The sequence below is a fragment of the Petaurus breviceps genome, unplaced genomic scaffold, assembly GCF_028583685.1.
Source record: "Petaurus breviceps papuanus isolate PSGF00001 unplaced genomic scaffold, PetGlider_PUasm1.0 551, whole genome shotgun sequence".
Lineage (NCBI taxonomy): Eukaryota > Metazoa > Chordata > Mammalia > Diprotodontia > Petauridae > Petaurus > Petaurus breviceps.
This window is the reverse complement of record NW_027186372.1, coordinates 20,315,621-20,339,229: the sequence shown is the minus strand read 5'-3', so window position 1 is coordinate 20,339,229 and position 23,609 is coordinate 20,315,621. Positions and strand designations below refer to the sequence as shown.

Sequence of the window (23,609 nt, the reverse complement as noted above, 5' to 3'; positions counted from 1 at the left end):
ATAATTATTATATTCTGAAAGACTGACTATATTTCTCTCCATCCTATCCTGCCCCCACAGTTATTCTAATTTCTCCTTTGACCCTGTCCCTTTCCAAAGTGTTTGCTTCTAAATACACTCCCCCCCAATCTGCCCTCCCTTCTATAATCCCCCCTCTTATCCTTTTCCCCCTACTCTTCTATAGGTTAAAATACCCAAATGAGTATGTATGTTATTCCCTCTTAAAGCCAAATCTAATGAGAGTAAGGTTGCCTCATTCCCTTTCACCTTTCTCATCTTCTCCTCCACTATAACAGTTTTCTCTTGACTATTTTATGTGAGATAATTTACCCTCTTCTGTCTCTCCCTTTCTCTTTCTCCCAATATATTCCTCTCTCACCCCTTAATTTTATTTTTTAGATATCATCCCTTCATATTCAACTCATCTTGTGGCCTCTGTCTATGTATACACGTACACACATATACACACACCCTCCTTTACACACATACATGTATGTATATATGTATAAACATGCATATATGCATGTATGTATATACATGCATATATGCATGTATGTATATGTTTGTGTATGCATATATGTGTCAGTGTGTGTATCCCTGACTATCGTCATACTGGGAAAAGTCTCATGAGTTACAATTATTGTTTTTCAATGTAGGAATGTAAATAGTTCATCTTTAATAATTTCCTTATGACTTCTTTTTCCTGTTTACCTTTTCATGCTTCTTGTATTTGAAAGTCAAATTTTCTGTTCAGCTCTGGACTTTTCATCAAGAATGCTTGAAAGTCTTCTATTTTATTGAATGGGCATATTTCCCCCCAAATTATTGGACTCAGTTTTTCTGGGTAGATAATTCTTCGTTTTAATCCTAGCTCTTTGACCCCTGGAATATCAAATTCCAAGCCATATGATTCCTTAATGTAGAAGCTACTAGATCTTGGCTTATCCTCATTGTGTTTCCACAATGCTATTTTTTTTCTTCCTGACTGCTTGCAATATTTTTCCTTGATATGTGAACACTGGAATTTCATTATATTATTCCTAGGAGTTCTCTTTTTGGGATCCTTTTCAAAAGGTGATTGGTGAATTCATTCAATTTCTATTTGGCCTTCTGGTTCCAGAATATCTAGAATATTTTCCTTGAGAATTTTTTGAAGGATGATTTCTAGGCTATTTTTTGGTCATTGCTTTCAGGTAGTCCAATAATTTTTAAATGATCTCTCCTGGATCTATTTTCCAGCTCAGTGGCTTTTTCCAATGATATTTCACATTGCCTTCTCTTTTTTAATTTTTTTGGATCTGTTTTATAGTATCTTGGCTTCTCATAAAGTTATTAGCTTCCATTTGCTCTAATCTAATTTTGAAGGAATTATTCTCTTCAGTGAGTTTTTGAAATTCCTTTTCCATCTTGCCAGTTTGACTTTTAAGGCATTCTTGTACACACTTGAATTAGGTGCCATTTTTTTTTTGCCATTTTTAAGGTGTTACTTTCTTCAGTCAGGTTGTTGACTCCCTTTTTATGATTTTCTTGGATTATTCTCTTTTCTGTTCACTAATTTTCCTCTAGAAGAATTTTTAAATCCTTCTTGAATTCCTCCATGGCCTGTGAGCAGTTCATATTTTTCTTGTGGACTTTTGATGCCGGACTTTTCACTTTGTTGTCTTCTCATTCTTTGTTTTGATCGTCTTTGGTAACAAAAAAATAATTCTATAGTCTGAGTGCCCTTCCTCTGTTTGCTCATCTTGTCAGCCAATTACTTGACTTTTGAGCTCTTTGCCATAGTAGAACTCTACTGCGAGTTTAGACTACTGTGTCCCAAATTGCTGAGGTTTTGCACAGCTGTTGTCTGAGGTTTTTTTCCAGGCACCTGCCTCAGAATTGTGGGCATCCTCAACAAGCTCTGCCATGCTAGTGTTTCTCACCCCAGTACAATCACCCAAGACTGCAACTCAGATCCAAGCAGGGCAAAGCAGGAGAATCCTGCCTCAGTGCCAGCAAAGATATTCCTTCAATTGCCCTCTGTACAGTCACTTGGTCACCCTACTGTATGTAGGCCAGGAGCTGGAAACAGCAGAGGCAGCAATTACAGCCACAATCACCTCCACTATCCCTGGACAGGGGCTGGACTGCATTCTTCTCTCACCCTGGATCCTTAGGGTTCTTCACTGACCTTTTATTTTCTCTTTGACATTTATGAATTGAGAAGTCTGGAAACTACCACAGCTGTTGGTGATTCATTCTCCTGACATCTGCTCTGGCTGGTCTGTGCCGCTGTTTAGGGCCACACCAGGTCTGGAACCATTAATCTCTTGCAGGACCACTCTCGGCTCCCAGCTTGGTGCAATAGACCCTTACTGTTGACCTGCCAGGCTGCCTTCAGTCAGAGATTTATTTCTCTTTGTCCCTTTATGGGTTCTGTTACTCTAAATTTTGTTTAAGTCATATATTACAGGTATTGGAGGTGGTTGGAATGGGAGCTCAAGCATGTTGCTGTTTTTACTCCATCATCTTTGCTCTGCCCTCTCCCCCCCTCCCATTCTTCATTTTCTGAAGAATTTTGTGCCTTGGGTCTAAGAGAGATCAATTTTATAGACTTAGAACTTAGAACTTAAGGGAAATTTAATTTAAATTAATTTAAAGATGAAAAAACAGAAGCCCCAAAAGATGAAGTTATTTACTCAAGGTTATATTGGTAGGTATTGATGCTCATTTTTCATTTTTGAAGAGTACTAATGACATCATGAAATGAGGTTTTAACTTGCACATGAGTTGAATTTGAGTGAGTCAGTCACATAAAGTCATCAACCTCATTCTCCCAGAGTTATCAAAGCCCTGTGGCAAAAGAAATATCAACATGACTATAAATAACCTGGGATGCCATGTATGACCTTGGAATCTTTAATGTCTGAACAAGATTTAAGTGCTCCACAGTGGCAATGTCCGCTGCCTTTATGGCCAATTTGTTCTTACCTGACCAGTACACTGGGGCTTGTCTTCACATGCTGGACATAGACATCCCCCTAATTTATTGACAGGTTTGAGGCCTATTTGTTATCCTCAATAAGTTAGATTGACAATGGTTTTACTGGTGTAGGACCACTGTGCATGCTACAGCATCTTAGAGCTGCAGGTGAGAGTTTGGTGAAAGGCAAATGCACCAAAGCTGGATAAACAGCTCTGAAAAGGTGCTAGTCCTTCCTGACCACCCACATTGGTAAATAAGCAACAGAGCAAAGCTTAAAATGAGGCCCTGTAACACAAAACTCAGGAAGTTTTATTCTGTAACATATTGATTATTGAAATTATGGTGTCTTTTACCTTATAGTCAAGGGTACTGTATTTATTGATGTATAGCAGTTGCCCCACTGGTGATTCAAAGCTGGAAAATGTTGCTCCTTCCTCCCTTCCTTCAAAGTAAAAATTATTATAATTTCAAAAGAATTCTAAAAGACTATGCTCCAAAGTATATGCTCCATTTATTAGCAAGGATAGCAACTGCTCAGAAGTGGGAAATATGGCCACTCAATGACCAGAGACCCTGGGAGTGGGCTGACAGGGTCTTATAGTGAATAACAAGATGAAAGGACAAAATCTCATGGAAGACAAGAACCAAAGACATGCCTTCTAATTGACTGGAACGTAATCATATGGGCAGGGGAAGATGGCATAGTAGGTCAGAAAAATCCAAGTGCTCCATATTTTTCTCCACAAAAGAGATAAATAGTGCCTCTGGGTGAACATAAAGTTGTGAAAACCAATGAGACTAGGAGCAGAACAGGGGTCCTCTTGGGACAATCAGAGAAGACCTGAAGAAAAATCCTAGAATAAAATTTCTTCCCTGAGAAGAGTAAACACTTCCAGGCTAGGGAAAGCTTTAACGGAAAGCAGAAAGCTGCTGAGACAACAACCAGCAAGCCCTGGGGTTAGGTGGTTTGGAAGGCTGCATCAACAAGCCACAGGAACTTTTACCCCTGGGACAAGAAAGGGAGTTGGGCATTGATCTGTGTAAGATCTAGGGAACCTCTGCTGACAAGGAATGCCAGATCCAGCTGTGCTGCAGAGAGGAAAAGGGGGGTGAGATGGAACCAGCACATGCCTAGTGAATGAAGAAGCATGGGGACAGTAACTCCACTGACTGTGGGTAATTACAGGATGCTGGAGGCCTTGATTTGAGTTCAAGGTCAGAGGGGAGAACTGAAGAGGAGAGGAGGCCAGAAGAACCACCCCTAATCCCCCAGGAATAGAAGTGATTATAAAAACTAAATTATTGAATAAAAAAGATGCACAGGTAAAGGAGAAAGAATCCAACCATAGAGAGCTCCTATGAGAATAGAGAACACCGGTATTTATCTTCAGAGGAGGATACTGAAACAAAGAAACCCTCTTCTGCCCCAAAGAGCAATGACAAATTGTCACCTGTCCAAATTTAAGAACATAAAAAAGAAAACTTTAAATACTAAATGAGAGAGATCAAGGAAAAATTAAAAAGAAAAATAAGAATACAAGATAACCAAGAAGATTATGACAAGAAAGTCACCCAATTACAAAAGGAGACCCAGAATCTTAAGGAAGAAAATGACTCCTAGAAAATCAGAATTGATCAAGGAGAAATCAGCAAAGTTATAAGACATGAAAAAAATTAGTAGATTATATTATTTGATAGATAGATATAAATGTAGATATCGATGGCTAGATCCAGATATAGATAGATATAAATAGACATATACACATACATATAAATATAGAGACATGTACATGTGTTTATAATGAAAAAAATAGAAGAGAATGTGAAACATCTCATTAGAAAAACAACAGATCTAGAAAACAGATCGAGAAGAGAAAAAATAAGACTAATTTGACTACCTAAAATTTCTTTTTTTTAAATGCTTTATTAACTTCTGATTTATATCATTCGTTTCCACCAGATTTTGAGTTACAGATTTTCTCCCCATTTTTCCCCTACCCAACGCCCGAAAATAGCAGTCCCACGGGATATACCCTCATCTAATCTGCTCTCTCCCATATTTTCTCCTATAGCCCTTTCGACATTTCCAATGGATCTCTATGTCTCAGTGCCTGTATATCTTATTCCCCAATTACATGTAAGATGGTATTAATAATAGTATATATACATATATATATACATATACATACATACATACATACATATATTTGAATATTTGATTTTAAAACTCTCAATTCCAGATTCATTCCCTTCCTTGTCACCCAGCCTTACTGGGAAGATAAGCAGCTCAGTATAGGTTGTACATGTGTGGCTAATGCATAACAATAACATAGTAGATATATTGTAAACAACTGACTATATTTCCCTCCCTCCTATCCCACCTCACACTTGTTCTATTCTCTACCATGATCCTGTCAATTTTCAAAAGTGGGTGTTTCCAACTTCCACCTCCCCCCCCCAGGCTGCCCTCCCTTCCATCAACCCCCCTCTCATCCCCTTAACCCCTACTCTCCGGGAGGGTGAGATAACCTCTTTTGTGTGTATTTCATTGCCTCCTCAAGCCAAATTCAATGGGAGTAAGGTTGACCCATTCCCTTTTGCCTTCCTATTCTTCCCCTCCATTGTAACCATTTTCCCTTGCCTCTTCTGTGTGAGGTAGTTTACCCCAATCTAACTCTCCCCATCTATTCTCAATATATTCCTCTCTCACCTATTAATTTCACCTTTTAAATATCATTCCTTCCTGTTACATTGGTCCTTTGCCCTCTACCTATGTATACCTGTAAACATATATACACACATTCACATATGTATACATGTGCCCATATATCCTCATATATATTTATTTCTAATCCCTTCAACAACTGAGAAAAGTTTCATAAGTTACAATTAGTATTTTTCCATGTAGGTATGTTAATAGTTCAACTTTGATAAGTTCCTCAGAATTTTTTTGCCATGTTTACCTTCCCATGCTTCTCTTGCTTCTTGTATCTGAATGTCAAATTTTCTATTCAACTCTGTTTTTTTCAGCAAGAATGCTTGAAAGTCCTCTATTCCATTGAATGACTATATTTTTCCCTGAAACATGATACTCAGTTTTGCTGGGTAGGTGACTCTTGGTTTTATTCCCAGCTCCTTTGAACTCCAGAATATCATATCCCAAGCCCTTTGATCCCTCAGTGTATAAGCTGCCAGATGCTGGTTTATCCTGATTGTGTTTCCACAATATTCAAATTGTTTCTTCCTGGCTGCTTGTAATATTCCCTCCTTAATCTGGGAATTCCAGAACCTCGCTATAATATTCCTAGGAGTTTTCTTTTTGGGATCTTTTTCAGGAGGTGATGAGTGGATTCTTCCAACCTCTATTTTGCCCTCTGGTACTAAAACATCAGGGCAGTTTTCTTTGAGAAATTCCTGGAGGATGATTTCTAGGTTCTTACTTTGGTCATGGCTTTCAGGTAGTTCAATAAGTTTTCAATTATCTCTCCTGGATCTATTTTCCAGGTCAGTGGTTTTCCCCATGAGATATTTCACATTGCCTTCTATTCTTTCATTTGTTTGGATCTGTTTAACAGCAACTTGATTTCTCATAAAGTCATTAGCTTCCCTTTGCTCCAATCTAATTCTGAAGCAATGATTCTCCTCATTGAGCTTTTGAGATTTTTTTTTCCATCTGGCAAATTCAGCTTTTTAATGCATTCTTCTCCTCATTGCCTTTTTGAGCCTCTTTTGCCATTTGAGTCAGTCTGCTTTTTAAGGTATGATTTTTCTCAGTCATGCTGTTGACTGTAATTTCATAATATTCTTGCAGCGTTCTCATTTCTCTTCCCAATTTTTCCTCCACTCCTCTTATCTGCTTCTTAAGGTCCTCTATGGCCTGTAACCAGCTTTTATTTTCCTTTGAAGCTTTTGGTGCAGGAGTTCTGACTTCACTGTTTTCCTCCTGCTCCATGCTTTGCTCTTTTTTGTCCGCAAAATAGGAGTATAATGTTGGAATCTTCTGTCTGCTTTGTTTCCTTTGCCTGGTCATGTCACCCCTCAGTCACTTTACCCATGGGCTTTTTGGCACAGTGGCACTCTGACACCAGACAGGGGAGCTTTTGTCCCAAACGCTGGGGCTTTCTCAGCTACTGGAGGTATTAGATTGGTGCCTTCTCTGAGGTCTCCATACACTCTGGCAAGCTGGACACACACGCCAGGACCTCCACCCTACACTGCAATCCAGATCCAAGAAGGTTAAAGCAAGAGCAATTACCCTTCAGGCTGGTGCTTGGTCCCCCTACACTCTGCAGGCCAGGAGCTGAAGCTTCCAAGTGGCACTGGCTGACTGTGCCAGCATCTCAGCAGCTTCTTGTCCTGGGGGGGCAAAGCCATGCACTCCCATTTACTGGGTCCCAAATCCAGACTGCTCTCACCTCTCACTTTGTCGTTCACATCTAAGTGTTGATATATCTGGAAATGGCCACAGCTGCTGCTGATCTGGAGTCCCTACTGCTGGGGCTTGTCAGGCCCGCCCTGGGGCTAAAGCCTCTGCATGGGGCTGGGCTGGGCTCCCAGAGCAATGACCTGGATTCCTGCTGGCCTGCTGGGCTGTTCTCAGCAGGAAGTTAGCTTCTCTGTGTCATTTTCTTGGTTCTGCAGTTCCAAAGTTTCTTCAGCATCTCCTTTTTACATGGATTGGGGAAGCTGGAAGCCGGAGCCGCGGGAAGGTCGTGCTTCTACTCCTACCTAAAATTTCTAATAAAAAAAAAAGAATCTTGATAACATAATAAATCAAATAAAGAAAATCATTGTGCAACATTAGAACAATAGGGGAGGGGTGGCTAGGTGGTGCAGTGAATAGAGCACTGGCCTTGGAGTCAGGAGGACCTGACTTCAAATCTGGCCTCAGACACTTAACACACAGACACACACACACACACACACACACACACACACACACACACACACAAAGTCGCCCATGGAGCCGGGGCAAATCACTTATTCCCAATTGCCCCCTGAAAAGGAAAAAAAAAAAAAAGAACAAGAGGGGAAAGTAGAAATAGAAAAAATCCATCAGTCATCACCTGGAAGAGATCCTACAAGAAAAACCCATAGGAATGTTATAGCTAAGTCCTGAAACCCCCAAATCAAGGACAAAATATTATGAGTAAGAAGAAAAACAAGCAATTTACATATAATGTAGCATAATTAGGATCACACCAGATCTAGCATTGAAAACACTAAAAGATCACATATGGAAGACAATATATGTAAGAGCAAAGAACTGGGCCTGTGATTGAAAATAGACCCAGCAAAACTAAGTATAATTTTGAATGGAAAAAAATGGACATTTGATCCACTGTCAGACTTTCAGGACTCTTTTTAAAAATATGAAACCTGAACTTGACAGATTTGATAAGAGTCAAGAAAAAAATAATGTACATACCAATGACCAATTGCAAAGGCCTCAAAAAAGATAGAATAGTTGCTTTTTATTTATGGAAAATATAAAGGTTATGACTAAGATTGTTACTAATATTTTGCAGCTCATAAGAAAGCTTGGGGTAGATCTGACTATGATATGATTTCAAAAAGTAAAACTGTCCAAGAACATGTAAAAGAGTAATTATCCTATTCAAATAAGTTACAGGAGGAAGAACCAATGAAGAGGAATTGGATGGGGGAGGGAGGCTGTTAGTTCTGGAAATTTACTTTCATTGGGAATGGATTTAAAAGGGGAAAATATATACACATCTAGGAGAGTAAAAGTCTTCTAAATTAAAAAAAACTCCAAGGCTATATGGAGAGGGAGGGGATAAAATATATCTTTAGAGGGGGGACTGAGGTAATAGGTTAAAAGGGGAGTTTAGAAGGATATTTAGATTTAGGGGAATGGGAGGATATGGGAGGTAGCTTTAGAGGGAAGAGGGATGGAATAGGTCAAAGGGGTATACAAAATGGTGTTTAGATTTAGGGGAATGGGAAGTTAAGGGAGGGGTTGCTTGAGTGGGGGTAGGTTAAGCAAGGTAGAAGTAAATTGGAGGATTTACAATAAATAGGAAAAAAAGATATGCACAAATACAAAAAAAAAGATTAAGAGTAGAATCTCTTAGGGAAAGTATATGTTTATATATGTATGTGTATATATGCACATGTTTATGTATATATTAATACTTATATATATAAATCTATCCATGATTAATTGTTTTGGGCTTGTGGGTTAGGGGGTAGAAGGGAGGGAAGAATAAAGTAAAAAGTGCACAGTAGAGAACAAAAGAAAACTTACAAGGAAGCAAAGAAAAGGAGAACTTTCAACTTAACACACAGTATTTAATATATACGCTTTCTTGAAATGATAAATTATTGTGATTTATTTTGTATCCTCTCCTATGTTCTTCTGTGAACATGGCATATGTAATTTTTTCTTTTCTTTTATATTTTAGTTTAATATTTAAGTTTATAATGTTTCTTTTTCTTTTCTTTTTATGAACTTACATTTTAGTATTTGTCTAAAATTTAAAAAAGAAAGTAATTATATCAGGAGGGCAATTGGGGTTAAGTAACTTGCCCAAGGTTACATGGCTAGTTTTTTTGTGTTAAGTGTCTGAGGCCGGAACCAAACTCAGGTCCTCCCGACTCCAGGGTCGGCGCTTTACTCACTGCATACCTAGCCACCCCTGAGGACAGATTTGAACTCAGGTCTTCCTGACTCCAGGCCTGGTGCTTCATTCACTGGTCTACCTAGCTGCCCCATTGAATAAGTCTTAACAAAATAAAATTAAAATCAATTTTCAATTTCACATAATCATGTCACATCTCCTTAATTCTAACCTTAATAAAGTTAAGAATCATGCTTTATCTAGCTTAGTTTACTTCTATCACCATTTTTAGAGACTTTCATATGATAGTGGTCAACAAGATTTTCCAAATGCATGTACTACAATCACATCACTCTGATTACCGTGCCACAAATATTTAAATTTCTTTTGGCAGCTTTCAATTAAATTAAATCTAAATATTTAATGAACATTTACTATTTGTATAAAATATAGAAAGTACTGCAAAGATAAAGAAAAAAGAGTCTCACTTGCCCTCCAGGAGCTTCTATTTTGGGGGGGAATACAACACATGTAAATACAATATAATTTCATTGGAATATATGTTTATTAAATACTTCACAATAATATAAAATTTGTAGATGAAAATAAGATGGGAGAGATATCTAAGTGTGTTTTTCAGTCAAGGCCAAGTCATTTTATCTCTCCAATAATGTTCATTTTTAGAGTGGGAATGGAAGAAGCAGAATAGCCTAGTTCATACAATGAATGGCTTGGAAGCCAGAATGACTGGAATTCATGTCCTACCTCCTACAGGTACTATCTATGCGACCCTGAGCTAGTCACTTAAACTATCTATGCTCCAGACAACTCTCTGAAGCTAAATTTCAGAGAAAGTAAGGACCTGTATTGGTAAAATCAGGTTCCTCATCTGACAGTTCGTTATATTCCCAAATTTCAAACTAGTCCTATATCACCCATCCCTAAAATAATAATAAATAATGATAATAAGCAAGGTAGTTTATTTGGAATGGGAAATAAAAAAGAAGTAATAAAACGAAAATAAGCCTATTTTTAAAATTTTGGTTATAATCAAACTTTAGTAAGTGACTTGCTTAAGAAGAGGGCAGCATTCATTTATGACACCCTTAACAATCCTCACATATTTTCAAAGCAGCAGATGTCTCAGACTCTTGAAATCTGTGTAGTATTTCATCTCTGCCATAGGTTTGGGGGTCCCCTGCTCCATATTCATATTACTATTTATAGATTTCTGGGATCTGTTTTATTTTAAATTTAACAAAAGTCAACTTGCTTATTTTAAAATGGTTTATTTGCAGCTGGAGAACACCCCCTGACATATCTTAATTCAAGATTTCTTCCTCTCAGTTCTCAAGGAAAGGAAATGAATTCTTGCCTCGTCTCTTATTTAAGTTTCTATATTCACATTGCCTTCACACCTTGCTAGTCACATTTTCTTTGGCAGTAGGTTTTGTTCCTTTATGTTTAAATTTAGCATTGAATATAAATAGGATAATTCAAACTCAATAAACCTTAACAATCTTTCCACAAATTTTACAGGTGATTTGTTACCTAATTGCTCCTTAAAATAATATACACATTCCTATTTATAACTCCATACATTTAATGCTGTTATTAGCATCCCTACAGATAAATGTACACATTGATGGGCATAATTATCTCCATACAATCATAGCAGAAATGAAATTTTACTCACAGAATCATTTAATCAATGTGTTATTTGCTATCATGATTGAAGAAATTTCCCAATTGATTCAAAAATGAGATTCTAACATACTGTTTGCAAGAAAATACACATTTAGCAAAATAAAACCATTTGAACTTGGGGAAATGATTACTTTTTCTTCTCTTCTCTATAACCCCCAGGTAAAAATGAGTTTTCCAACTTTGCTTATGTAGAAAATCCTATGCTCCACTAAGTGCCTCTTCCAGTTTCTGACCATGGCAAGATGAGAACCCATTGACTCTGTAAATGTTTGCCAGTAGAGTGCAAGCTCTAGGAAGTCTCCCAAAAGGAAACATATTTCAAGTGTAAGTCTAGTAACAGATAGTACTGTTAGGAGCTGAGACTCAAACTATTTGAATTTAAGACTTTTTAACTGAAGATAAGTTAACAAGTAATCCTAGCCATCACTCAATGGATAAACAATGACGGGATATGAATTAAAAATTCTCAAAAATAGCATGCTAACTTCAAAAATCCATATAGTAAATAGAGAACATGTTCTCTACATCGATGGATATATATAATTTTGGTCCTTGATTCAAACCCAGTCTCTGTTAATTATCAGCTCTGACACTTTAAACTTTCAGACTGTGGAAAATGGATGTATTAAATAGATAGTGCCTGTGTTGTAAATTTCTGTGAAGCACAATTTAGTAAGTATTTAAAATGATTTGCAAACCTTAAACTTCTATCTGAAAATTAATCATGTTTCTAAACTTCTCCCAAGTTTGATGCCAATATTTACTATGAAGACACATTTCTAGGACAGGAAGGTAAAGGTCAGTAGCAATGGATTTGTCTTTATTGAGTACCTGACATATAAAGCTTCATTCTCCTCAGGCAGAGTGGGCATTGTTTCCATTAATGATCTCTTCATTGTCCTCAACTATGTGGTGTGGGTTCATGATTCTGCCAATGACAAATTCAATTGAACTCTTTTTTTTTATTAATCAAATGCTTTATTACCTTCTAGTTTACATCATTCATTCACACAAGGTTTTGAGTTACAAATTTTCTCCCCATTTCCCCCCTATTCAACACACCAAAACAGTGATCCCATTGAAGATTCCCTCCCCCAAACTGCTCTCTCCCATATGTTCCACCATCCCCCCTCCAACTTTCCAATAGGGCACAGTGGATCTCTATGCCCCAGTACCTGTATGTTTTATTTTCCAGTAACATGTAAAATAATATTAATAATAGTTCACATATATGTGTGTATATATATATAAGCATTTGATTTTAAAACTTTGAATTCCAGATTCATTCCCTTCCTCCCTTGTCATGCACCCTTACTGGGAAGATAAGCAATTCAGTATAGGTTGTACATGTGTAACTATGCAAAACATTTCCATGGAGGATATATTGTAAAAGACTGACTATATTTTCCTCCTTCCCATCCCATGTCATATTTGTTCTATTTTCTACTTTGATTCTGTCTGTTTTCAAAAGTGGGTGCTCCCAACTTCCCTTCCCCTCAGCTTAGCCTGAATTCCATCATCCCCCCTCTCATCCACTTCCCCCCCCCCCATTCTCCTATAGGGTGAGATACCCTATTTTATGTGTATATCATACACTCCCTAAGCCCAATTGAATGAGAATAAGGCTGACCCATTCCCTTTTGCCTTCCTGTTTTGACCCTCCATTGTAACCATTTTCCCTTGCCTCTTCTATATGAGATAGTTTACCCCATTCTGTCTCGATCCTTCTCCTCTCATTATATTCCTCTCTCACTTCTTAGTATAACTTTTATGTATCATCCCTTTCTATTAACTTGGTCCTTTGCCCTCTATCTGTGTGTAACTGTACACATATATAAACACATTCACATGTGTTTATATTTATTCATACACCCATATACCCTCCTATATAGACATACATATTTGTATGCGTGTGTAGATATATGCACACACAAATAAGTTTGTATATATGTACATATGTGTTTGTATGTGTGTGTGTGTATTTCTATTGCCTTCAACTATTCTCATACTGAGAAAAGTTTCATGAGTTACAATTATCACTTAAATAGTTCAACTTTGATAAGTTCCTCATGATTTCTTTTCCCTTTTTACATTCTCATGCTTCTCTTGCTTCTTGTATCTGAATGTCAAATTTTCTATTCAACTCAGTTTTTTTTTTCATCAAGAATGCTTTAAAGTCCTCTATTCCACTGAATGACCATATTTTCCCCTGAAACATGATACTCAGTTTTGCTGGGTAGGTGATTCTTGGTTTTAATCCCAGTTGCTTTCACCTCTGGAATATCATATTCCACACCCTTTGATCCCTCAGTGTAGAAGCTGCTAGATCCTGGGTTATCCTGATTGTGTTTCCACAATATTCAAATTGTTTCTTCATGGCTGCTTGTAACATTTTCTCCTTGTTCTGTGAATCTGGAACCTGGTAATAAAATTCGTAGGAGTTTTCTTTTTGGGATCTTTTCCAGGAGGTGATTGGTGGATTCTTTCTACCTCTCTTTTGCCCTCTGTTTCTAAAAGATCAGTGCAATTTCCCTTGACAATTTCTTGAAGGATGATATCTAGTTTCTTTTTTTGATCATGGCTTTCAGGTAGTTCAATAATTTTTAAATTATCTCTCCTCGATCTGTTTTCCAGGTTAGTGCTTTTCCCAATGAGATATTTCACATTCCCTTATATTTTTTTGCATTTGTTTGGATCTGTTCAACAGCATCTTGATTTCTCATAAAGTCACTAGCTTCCATTTGCTCCAGTCTAAATCTGAAAGATTGATTCTCTTCAGTGAGCTTTTGAGATTCTTCTTCTATCTGGCAAATTTGGCTTTTTAAGGCATTCTTCTCCTCATTGGTTTTTTGAGCCTCTTTTGCCATTTGAGTTAGTCTTTTTTTTAAGGTGTTATTTTCTTCAGTTAGGTTGTTGAATCTCATTTTATAATTTCCTTGCATCATATTCATTTCTCTTCCCAGTTTTTCTTCCACTTCTCTTATTTGGTTTTCAAAATCTTTTTTAAGCTCCTTTATGGCCTTTAACCAACTCATATTTTTCTTGGAAGCTTTTTGTTTAGGACTTCTGACTTTTCTTACTTCCTCCTGTTCCATACTTTGATCCTTTTTGTCCCCAAAATAGGACTGTAAAGTTGGATGTCTCTGCTTGCTTTGCTTCCCTCGTTTGCTCATATTGCGACTCAATTACTTGACTTTTGCCCTCAATGCCACAGTAGGACTCCACTACCAGACAGGGGAGCTTTGTCCCAATCACTGTGGTTTTCTCAGCTGCCGAAGGTATTAGTTAGGTGCCCTCTCTGAAGCCTCCACATGCTCTGGCAACATGGTAGCACACCCTATGACCTCCACCCTAGACTACAATCTAGGTCCAAGCAGGTTAAAGCAAGAGCGATTACCCCTCAGGCTCATTGCTTGGTTCCCTTGCAATCTGCAGTTGAGTAGCTGAAGCTGCCATGTGATTGCAGCTGCATGCCTGCTGTGCTTCAGCCACTTTTCACCCTGGAGGCAAAGGCATAACACACCCCCAAATTCCAAAGTCTCAAAGTCCACACTGCACTGTCCTCTCACTTTGTCCTAAGCATCTATGTGCTGATAATTCTGGAAACCACAACAGCTGCTTGTGATCTGAAGTTTCTCCAGCCGGTGGCTGGTCAGGCCTGCCCTGAGTCTAAACCTCTGGCTTCTGTGGGGCTGGGCTTGGCTCTCAGAACACTGTGCTAGCCCCTTCCTGCCAGCCTGCCAAGTTGTCCTCAGCATGAGGTTAGCTTCTTGGTGTCATTTCATGGGTTGTGTAGCTCCAAAGTTTCTTCATAGTCACCTTTTTTTTTTAATTGGAGCAGGTGGGCACCAGAGGCCTGCAGAAGTCATGATTCTACTCTAAAATGTTGACTCTGGCCCCGAATGACACTCTTAAGACAGAAAATGGACAACAAGTAGTCAATGAAAAAGCTATGAAAGGTAATAGATCAATGAAATATCTTTCAAAACATGATCTTATGTAATTACAAGGTAAGTTGAAGATCTTCCCTGCCCATTAATAGGCCTCATGTGGAACCCAACAAGAGAAGCTTGATTGGAGGGAGGCTTGTTTTTCAGGAAGTCCTATACCTATTGTGACTTTGTAATTAGGCAATGGGTCATGAAGGTTGTGATATCCTCTGACCCTAAAGAAGGCTACATATTCTCTGAGGTGAGGTTTTCCTTAGGAGCTCACTTATTGGAAGAGTTGTGTGATATGGAAAGATGCGACTTTGGGTAGCCACTCAACTCCTCAGCTTTGAAAACCCAGATATTAGCGCCTCTCTCTCTGGTAACTATGTATGTATGTAATGGTCAGATAGCTGGAAGCCCTGTCTGTTTGTCTATTGAATTGTATTATTTTCTCTGTCTATATTTTTTGTCTGCTTTTAATTTCTGTTTGTATATCTGAAGTTCAGGGTGCTGACTTTTTCCCCTGAATGAAGTGAATTTTACACACACACACACACACACACACACACACACAAACACAAACACACACACATATATGTATATAGGTATATATTTCTGTGTATGTAGATGTGTGTATATATATAAATATGAATATATATATATGTGAATACACACACACACAATTATAGATTGTTGACCCTTTTAAATTTCTTTTCTTTAGTAAAACAGATCAAAAAGCCTACACTAGCAGTTATCCTGGGTATGCTAGGGTGCTTGTTGTTACCTTCTATAGATATAAAGTCGGGAAAAACTGGAACCTAATATATAGAGTAGAGCCTGCTCATGTCTTTACCATCTTGGCAAAAGGCTGGGACTAACTTGAAGGATAGAAAAAAAAAAAGAAAGAGATAAGTATTTGATTATCTCTACCCCTTCTGGTAATTCATTTATACCTGTGATATGCAGGATAAGAAATAACAATGACTCCTTTAAGGTTGTTAGTAATGGATTACTAACTGCTCAACCTCCCTGGTCCAGGTTATCCATGACAACTGTAGTATTATAAAAATAATTTTGACCAAAATCCATGCCATTACTATTACCTAAAAGACAGTGGATGGTCCCTCTGGCAAATTGTGGTATGGTGTCTTTTTGTAGCACCAAACATTCTCACTTCTTTTGCTGGTGTTGCTAAGACTATGGTCAAGGTCATCCACAAATTAAATGGGAAGTTCATAGGCATGGAAGTATGTGTTTCTGCTTCAAATATATCTGGATTAAATTTGAACTGATTCCTGAAGGAACCTATTAATATGATGATATCAAGAAATCAGTAAATCAAGCATTAGAAGGTTCCTTTAAAGGTATATTAAATAACATAGAGGTCTCCAATTAACCTGCTACTTGAATAATGACATTCAGTCTTCTACATTTGATATTAGCAATGATATTTCTCTCCATAACCATATTGTTAATCTTACTTCATAATAAAAATAATTTTGGGAATAATTAACATGTAGTAAGCATCACAATCCATATCTCATTTGCATCCCCTATCTATTTCCCCTTATTGATAATATTGTATCCATAAGTAGTTAGTGCTCTAAGGAACTCCTGTAGTAGAGAGAGGAAACATAGAATTCTATGTTTTTTAAAAATATCAACAAAATAAATACTATATTCAGTTAATGTTATTATTCAAAGATAGAAGAACAAAGTCCTTCAAATATAAACTAAAAACTATCTTTGTGATTAAGTTCAAACTCAAGTTACTTAGGAAGACATTTTCCAGTTCTTCATCCCATCCTCATGTATAACCTTCAAGGAGAATTATAGTTCCAGACTTCTTTTGGGGACTAAGATAAGGAGGGAGGGAAAATACTTAGGAAACTAGAGATATGTAGTGAAGTTCACTTCTTAATATATCCCTGATTTCCACCTTGTCTCTCTAGAGACATTGCATAAAATATTTCCATTTCTGTGATATCTGGGTTTCTCTCTCTGTCTCTCTTTCTCTCTCTCTGTTTGTCTCTCTGTCTCTGTATCTCTCTGTCTCTGTCTCTCCCTGCCCCCTGTCTCTCTCTCTCCTTGCTTTCTTTCCTCTAATCTACTTCTCCTAGTCTCTGAGTTCAGATCTTATCTCACTTCCATTAGAAAAGCTCATTTACTAGTCTATTTTTAGCATATTTAAAACTATATAAATTCACCAATTTCTATTTGCTATTTCCTTGGATAAATAGGTTTACAAGCTGCTTTCTATTTATTGTAGTCTCTTATGTAATTATTTTGTAGAAAGAGGTCAAACCAATGAGTGTAGACTTGAGCCAACTCTTCTCTTTTAAAAACAGTGAGACTAAGCAATACCTCTTCTACAGCTGTATTCCCTAGAGATCATAAATATGGGGAAAGGACCAACATGTACAGAAATATTTATAGCAGTTCTTTCTGTGGTGGCCAAGAACTTGAATTTGAGGGGATGTCCATAAAATGGACAAAGCCTGATCAAATGGTGGTATATGAATGTAATGGAATAATATTGTGCTATAAGAAATGATGAACAGGTGGACTTCGGAAAAGCCAGTAAAGACACATATGAATTGATACTGAGTGAAGTGAGTAGAACCAGAGACAGTACCAGCCATAGTATGTGATAACTGACTTTAATAGACTTAACCCTTCAACCCTTCTCAGCAATTCAAGCACCTAAAACAATTCCAAAGGACTCATGATGGAAAATGTGTCCACATCCAGAAAAAGAAATATCAAGTCTGAATGCAGAGCAAAACGGCTGATTCTCTTTTCTTTTTGTTTTGTTTAATATTTTTTCTTTCTCATGGTTCCTTCCATGCTGTCTAATTCTTCTGTACAATATGACTAATGTGAAAATATTTTAATAGGATTATATATGTAGGACCTCTATCATATTGCATGCCATCTTGCTGATGGAGAAGGGGAGGGAAGGGGAGATAATTTAAAACTTAAGAAAGTGAATGTTGAAAACTAAAAATAAATAAACTAATAAAAAAGAATACAGAAAAAAATTAAATCAAGCAGTGAAGCTCTTCAACAATGTACCATACCTTATAATGGGTTTATCTCAAGCCTTTGTCTTAGGATTCTTTTTGATCTGTGCAAAAGCCTAAAAAAAATATGCATATCAAAAGTTAGTCATGTTATTCTACTGCCCCCCCCAAAGTGCAATGATCCTGTGCTCTTTTTGAGATAAAATAAAAATTTTTCAGTTTTACCTTTTTAAGCTACTTACTATCTGGATAATTTGTGATATTCCAGAGCTAAACACTAAAGACAAGGATTTTTATCTCATTTTCTTGAGTTTTAGAATTCAAAAAGTGAGGACAAACATAAGAATTACACAGATTAAGCTTAAAAAAATATGTCTTGCATGCATTTTGCCCTTTCTGGAGAGTTGGTTGTTAAACATTTGCTGTTATACATCTGAGTAAAACTAATCTTTTAAAGAAACTGTATATTACTTCCCCCCTTGCTCTGTAGCTTCTAAGCAACTAAACTGACTAGATAGTCCTCAAACATGGCATTTCACCTCTAATCTTTTTACCTTTTCACAGGCTATTCTTTACATATAGTATACTCTTCCTTCTTTTTCTGATGACTGGAAAAGTAGTTGCTTGGAAAGCTAAAATCAAATTCAAGTGAAAACCTTTGTGTTTGAGATATTAACTGATGTCCAACTGCCATATTTGTACTCTACCAAATTACTTTGTATTCACTTAGAATTTCTTCATTGTGAGAATCTCTTGGTAAGGAATCTACATATCAATTAAGATGATAAATCAGTATTCTAATTTGCTTTGGGACATGAGAAAAGATAAGTGACTCCTTCCATGAGGCACAGTCAATATTTGTCAGAAATAGGATTTGAACCCCATTCCTCTTGAATTCAAAGCATGTTTCCTCTATGAGAGAAGGTATATAGTATGTCTAGTTTCAAATTCTTTCCCTCCTTCTGATTCCTCTGCCACCCACCAAGAAAGCAAGCAATATTATATCACTTAAGATGTGATATAATACAAAATGTTTCCATGTTAGCCATAACACAAAACTGCAATAAAAATAAAGTCAGAAAATTATACTTCAATTTATACTCAGAGTTCATCAGTTGTCTCTGTGGAGATGGATAGCATTTTCTCATCATGAGTTCTCTGGAATTGTCTTGGATAATTGTATTGATCAAAATAGCCAACTCTTTCATGATTGATCATCATTACAATATTACTCATACTGTGTATAATGATCTTTTGGTTCTTCTCATTTTACTTGTCTCAGTTCATATAAGTCTTGACAAGCTTTTCTGAAATCATCCCTCCCCACTCCAGTCTTTTTTTTTAATAGCACAATAGGATTTTATCACAATCATATGTCCCAAATTGTTCAGTTGTTTCCCAAATGGCAATCATCCCATCAATTTCCCATTCTTTGTCACCTCAAAAATAAAAGTTACAAATAATGTTTGCGTATATAGGCCCTTTTCCTTTGATCTTTTTGGGGTACAGATCTAGTAGTGTCATTGTTCAATCCAAGGGTATGCAGAGTTTCATAGCCCTTTAGGCATAGATCTAAATTCTCTAAATGTTTGGACCAATTTACAGTTGTTCTTATTTTACTCCATTCCTTTCAGTATCTGTAATTTTTCATAGCTGTGAGAGGATACCTTATGGTTGTTTTAATTTGCATTTCTCTAATCAAAAGTGATTTAGACCTCTCTCTCTCTCTCTCTCTCTCTCTCTCTCTCTCTCTCTCTCTCTCTCTCTCTCTGTCTCTCTCTCTCTCTCCATAGATAACCTTGATTTATTCTTCTGAAATCTGCCCATTTGTATTTTTTGACCTATCAACTGGGGAAGGCTCTAATTTAAAAAAAAAAATGACAGTTCTCTATATATTTGAGAAACGAGGCCTTTATTAAAGAAATTTTCTGTAAGTTTTTGTTTTGCTTTTTGGAGGGCAATTGGGGTTAAGTGACTTACCCAAGGTCACATGGCTAGTTTTTGTGTTAAGTATCTGAGGCTGGATTTAAAATTAGGTCCTCCTGACTCCATGGCCAGTGCTCTATTGACTACGCCACCTAGCTGCCCCAAGTTGTTTTTTTTTTGTTTTTATTATTATTTTATTGTCTATGGTACCATTTTAGCAGTATGTAGTGTCTCTGATTATCTCTTTCAATTAGGTCTATTTTTGTTTTGCTTTGTTTGAGATCCATGCAGCAAAGTGACCCAGTAAACAGAATGTTGGACCTGGAATCAAGACGACTCATCTTCCTGAGCTGAAATCTGGCCTCAGACACTCATTAACTGTGTGACCCTGGGCAAATCACTTACTACTGTTTGCTTCGGTTTCCCCTTCCGTAAATTGAACCAGAAAAGGAAATTACAAACTGTTCTATTTTTTTAAGGAAACGTGAATGAATTCTTGAAGCATCAGAAACAACTGAAATGATTATAACAATTAAATCATCCACTCCACCTTTTTTGTAACCTCATTCTATTTATATTCATACAGGAATTTTCATTTTCTTTTATTCATTCTTCTCAAAAGGCTATTTTGTTTCAGACCACTGTCTTTCTTAAGACACTTTCCCTCATCATCCTCCAATTTATCTCTCATCTTCATCTTCTCTTCTCTGGATTTTAGATATCAGTACAGTTTTCTTTGATAATTTCCCACTTTGCCCGTTCTGCTTAGAGGTTATTTTCTTCAGTGACTTTTTTGTGCCTCTTTCACCGTCAACTCTATTCTGTTATTTTAAAAGCATCATTTTTCTTCAGTAGATTTTGGTGCCTTTTTTACAGTTGGTTTAATTCACTTTTTATTTATTTTTTCTATATATTTTCTGTCTCTTTCACCAAGCTGTTAATTCTCTTTTCATAATTATCTTGCATCACTTTCATTGATTTTGTTTTATAAAACCAAAAATTATTTTGGGGGTACATTACAGGGTGGCTTCATAAAAATTGCACTTTTTATTGTTGAGATGTGTTCATGCTAGCATAGCAAACCCTTTTGGGAGTTAGCTAAAAAAGCTCACACAAGTCTGTTTTTCTGGTCTCTTTTATTCATGATATTCTCATATTATTCACGAGGAAAGAGCACTAGTTGAGGAAGTCAGGAAGCGGATTTATCATACTTGCCCTGTCACTAACTTGCTGGGTGACCATGAGGAAATCTCTCCTTTAGGAGCCTCCATTTTCTTCAGTAAAGGGAGGGGTTTGGATTAGAGTGCCTCCAAGGTACCTCATAGCTCTTACACTCTATGACTCTACGAGAATCAGATTAGTGTACATCTAACTTTATTTTCTCCTTATAGTTTGTCAGTTTGACTTTCACACTTAAAATTCTCAGAATGCCCTAAATAGAAAATCAACCCAATATATTATTTGCCCTCCAGTTTCCCAAGAAAGATAAATTATGTACTTCTTGTGAAGGATTCACTCCAAATCACAATCCAAACTAGATGGATCATTAATAACTGTTGTGCTGAAGGGGTGTCAATTTGGGAAAAAAAGTGACTCCTTTTTTAAAGTTCTAATTCCATTTAAAGCAAACAAAATCTTACGTTAACACCTAAACATTATTGGAAGACAAGTGAGTTCTTGAAGAGGAGTCCTACTGCATATTTTTTCTTATTTGGATCCTTCTCCGGCTATTGTAGTCTGCATCCAAGGTAGAGGAGGAGAGAGAGGGTATTGGTTGATGTATCTCTCCCTCCACACAATAGTATAGCACTCATGCAGCTTGATCAAAGTCTTTTACATGTCTAATTTCATGTGATCCTCACAACTCTGCTACCCCTCTCCCCATCCCACTAATGATTCTTAGTTATGTTTTCATGTAGCAACTTGACTGTGTTTTCATTAATTTCTGGATGGGGGTTAAAAGGCAGAGTAAAAGACTGCATTCAAATGGGTATGTATTTGATTTAAAAATATGTTTTACTGGGCTCTTTATGGCTGAGGTGGTCCTGAGATAGGTGATTAAGAGGGGTGGGTCTGACGGAGGAATACTATGTATTGAATACAACTCTATGGCAGAATGCCTGGTAGGCAGATGAGTCTTACCATGGAGCACATTTGTAAAGGTCATTCAGTTTTGGAGGGAGTGCCAGGTAAGCAGCTGCTGAACTTCTGTTGCATAGCCTGTGATGGGGGCAGGTTTGATTACTGCTCACATAGCTATCCGTATATTGGTAACAAAACCTAGCCAAGAGTGGCAAGTACATTGTCATGTACCTGAGTTTTGTGACACAAGGGGCACACTCTCTTCAGTTTTGGAAACACAGAAGAATCAATGCTGTAGTGCAGGTACACAGAGCGTCATGGGGTGGGCAGGGAAGACAGAAATTTGATGATTTCTTGATTCTCTGATGAGTACCACCAATCTAGAAAATGCAGGAAGAAAACATGTACTCAAAGGCCTATGGAGGCAGAGGATGCTTCATATCTTTCTTGGCATCTTATGAATACTAGTGGTGGCTAGCCACTGCATCCCAATACCTAAAGCTAATGTCTTTTGCAAATGTTGTATGTCCTCTACTGAGAATATACCTAGCTAAATGCTAGCTAGATTCAGGAAGGCTGAATGATGCTGAGCCTTCCCTAAGATATAATATAACTGCTGTATGAGGAAACAGCCTTCCCAGACCATAGTCACAAAAGGATAAGCTTCCAAGAAAACTTGGTAAAACCACTTTCCACAGGGGGGGGGGGGGGGGCTGGGGGTGGGTGCAATGTTCTTCCTTTTCTCTTAGGCTGGATACCAACTTCCTAAACTTCACTTTCATGTAGGGAAGGAGGAACAGCAATAAGAGGGATTTCCAAAGCTGCTTTTGTGGAGCTAGTACTGGCCAACCTCTGGAACTACCTCCCCCCCCAAAAAAAAAATATCTCTCATCGTGAACCTCTTTAAACCATAAAGGTTTTCAGAGAAATAGGTCGTGTTTTTAGAGAAGTATTGTAACACTTGCTGCTGTAGCAAAAGATCCAGAAAAGTGAAGATTCCATCAAACCACCTCCACAGGAAACCCTAATGGTCAGGGTTGAATTTTGGAAAAATCTTTGCCACCAGCTGAAAGATAAACCTCAAGGCTGCCATAAGACTAGCCTATGCTACCATCTCAAAGATAGAGCGCTGGTCATATGTGCCAGGAGAGGCTGTAATGTGAGCCTTGTGCTCAGACATTTGTGTCTCCTCTGTGCTATGCCCTGGGAGACACCAAACAATAAAAGGTGAGGATATATAACAAGACCATAATATAGCCTTGTGGTTCTGAACCTTGGGGAGTGGGGGTGGGGTAAATGGAGGGCCCCAGGGCATGGTGGGGTAAGGAGTGAGATCTCAGAGGCGGCTGCTGAAGTGGAGGGCAATGGAAGAAAGGCTGGCATCTCTGGGTTA

At 37.5% G+C, this 23,609-nt stretch overlaps 1 pseudogene; it reads right to left on the bottom strand.

Moving 5' to 3' along the window:
* Positions 1 to 22,301: 22,301 nt before the first annotated feature.
* On the bottom strand, positions 22,302 to 23,396 carry LOC138172536 (peroxisome assembly protein 12 pseudogene; annotated as a pseudogene).
* Positions 23,397 to 23,609: the final 213 nt, after the last annotated feature.